Below are 2,961 nucleotides of genomic sequence, written 5' to 3'. Positions count from 1 at the left end.
ATGGCGGAACCAGGCACATTTTTAAGTGGGTGCACAATCTAGTAAATTATTACTTCCTCCATCCTGGATATCATGACAAATTATTGTAGCCACGATATTTAATAAGGAGTATGATTAGTAAATAATTAAAAATATATTAGTAAAAATAATTAGAATATATTAAAAATAATTATAAATTAAGATCAGATAGCTAATTATATAATTAAAATTAAATATATATATATATATTATAAATTTTAATATGTAATTGAATTATATAATTTTTTTCCAAAAAAAAAGTGAGATGATATGTGAGATTGACGAAAATAAAAAGTATGACATGATATGTAGAAGGAATGAAATATTACGATATAACTAATTATATTATCAGTTGTTTTACCTCTTAAGACATCTCCAATTCACCCTGCAAAATAGGTTCTCCAATCCACCTTGCAATTTTGAGGTTGTCATCCTCTCGGATGAAAGGGCGAGGCAAAATCCCACTCGTGCGAGAGGAGGGGTAACTTTTTATTTTGTTTTAAAAATTAATTAAAAATAGAGGGTACGATGGCAGATGACTTAAGAATCACCTCTTTTGAAAATAGAAAAATTTGTGATAGTCCTACAAAAATAGAATTATGAGTTAGAGATTGTATATAAATTTATTTTTCCAATAAAATAAACAAGTTAATTCTAACATGTGGGCTACACAATCTAAGTTTTAGACGTTGCAACCTCAACACTTAAAAAAAAAAAAAAAAAAAAAAAAGATGGAAGAACAATTGCAATAGCTCACCAACCTGATGTATTGTGCTGCTGTTTGAATACAAAATAATAGAGTAAAATAAAAATAAAGGGAAATAAAATTTGAATAGATAAAATTAATATTTTATATAGTTAATTAGTATTATATTTGTTTCAGAAAAAAAAAAAGTCAAACTAAAACTATCCTTGAAATAATTATAAGAAATAGATGTTTAGTTAAGATTTGTTATTTGAATATTTTGATTAATAAAAGTTAAATAGTTAATATATATGTGTCTATATAATTGAAGTGGGGTCTTTTGATCCCACTTTGATTAAATAGATCCGCCTCTAAGTACTTAATGCTAAGAGGTGACATTATATTAAGTATAAGTCTTCAAAGCTTTGTATTAGTGACACAATCATTGTAAAGTCAATTTACACATACGTTAATCATCATCTCAACCCACATAAAATACTTTCTACTAAATAAATGCCACAAAAATGCCGCACACACATTCGCAAATCACAACCATAGTTAGCATGTTGAACTTAAACATCAAAGTTCCAACAATATATATGAAATATAATTGGGTAAATTATATATCACTCTCTTATATTTTAGTAAAAATGTATAAAATATTTTATATTTTATTTATTGCGTGAAACCTTTTTGTTTTAATTTAAAGTTTGCACAAAACACTCTCCTTATTAAAAACTGATGTTTGGTTTCAAATAAAAACCTAAATTACGCAAATTTTATAAAAATAAAAGACATAAAATATTTTAAATAATTTTTTGAATAAATAAATGATCTTTATTTTATAGTTTTTTTTTTAAAAAAATGGATGACAATTTATCTGAAAAAACTATAAAATAAAAGATTAATCAATTGTTTTTTTATTTATATTATTCAAAAAAATTATTTAAAATATTTATCTCTTTTATTTGTATGAAACTTGCATTATTGAGTTCATATTTACAATCAAATGTCAGTTTTGGACGAAAAAAATGTTTCATGCAAATTTTACATTAATATTAAAAAGTTTTACGCAATAAATAATATGCATTTTTTCTAAAATACAAAGGGGTGTTGTAAAATTTACCCAATATACCTTTACAGATTTAATCGAAGCTTCCATAGAGAGGCTTGGTGAACTATCTGTTTCAAACAGTTCCACCGAACCTACACAATCATATGAAAATAACATAATTACAATCACATATCGATCCAATTTTATAGAATAATGACACAAATCCTAAGTTTAATTAACGAAATAAAATGATGTACATTCGGTGAAAACTGCATCTTCTTCACGGAACTCCGGTAACTTTAGGGCAACATGGCAGTAGATTTTTTAAGAAAGACAATACCACCGTGCGAGTGGAAAAGTTGCTCGAAGGAGCCTTCTCAATTCTAGTAAATCTCATCGGGACAAAGCCATAGAAAAGAGATCAGTAGGGAATGACCCCGGCGCCAGTGAGTTTTGGTTCAAACTCGGGCTCCGAATCAGCCACGACAAATGGGTCGAACGCCAAATAGGTCGTCGGCAACCTGGATCCGGCAAGATCCACCGTTGATGAGGCGTCATTGAGTTGTTGTTTGAACTCGGTCTACGAATCGGGCACGACGAACAACGGCAAGGCCAACAACGACGTCGGAAACCGAGATCCGGCATGATCCATAGTCGACAAGGCGTCGCCATTAGTCGATTCCTTCCAATCGACCAAAATAGGATTCTCTCCCTCGAAACTCTTCCTCCGGGGCAAATGAAAAGATTCCAACGGAGAATAACTTTCCACCGACGGCGGAGATTGCGGTTGAAGAGACATCGTAGGCAATTAGGACCAACAACGGTGATATGAGATGAGTGGAAAATAAAATTTCTTTGAATCTCATAGGTGAGGAAATAAGAGGATTGAGTGGTGGGTGGAGGGTGGAGTAACGAGGGGAATGGCGTGTGGTGTATAGGTATTTTAGGATATTAATTTAATTTTATAATTAGATGTGTTTATTTGTTAATTTTATTATATGATGATATTTGTGGAATATTATACGAAGGATGAGGTATTTATATATTAGTGGAGTGGACATTTACTATATATAAAAAAAAATGGGTATATTTGTTAATGGACATATTAAAATGATAAAATGGGTAGATGCACGGTTGACCAATTGAGTATAAAAATATTTTCTGCGTTTGATATAAAATGTTCATATTGTTTTATTTCGGTCCG

At 30.0% G+C, this 2,961-nt stretch overlaps 1 long non-coding RNA gene across 1 annotated transcript; it reads right to left on the bottom strand.

The window, feature by feature from the left end:
* Positions 1–347: 347 nt before the first annotated feature.
* On the bottom strand, positions 348–2,577 carry LOC127265029 (uncharacterized). The gene is made up of 3 exons (XR_007841869.1): positions 2,015–2,577; positions 1,839–1,909; positions 348–601 (listed from the first exon to the last, which is right to left on the bottom strand). It is a non-coding gene; the product is annotated as an uncharacterized LOC127265029 (long non-coding RNA).
* Between the last annotated feature and the right edge of the window lie 384 nt (positions 2,578–2,961).

Source organism: Andrographis paniculata, unplaced genomic scaffold (genome assembly GCF_009805555.1).
Source record: "Andrographis paniculata isolate CXL003 unplaced genomic scaffold, ASM980555v1 Contig71END, whole genome shotgun sequence".
Lineage (NCBI taxonomy): Eukaryota > Viridiplantae > Streptophyta > Magnoliopsida > Lamiales > Acanthaceae > Andrographis > Andrographis paniculata.
Note: the sequence above shows the minus strand (reverse complement) of the source record. Positions and strands in the feature narration are given on the sequence as shown.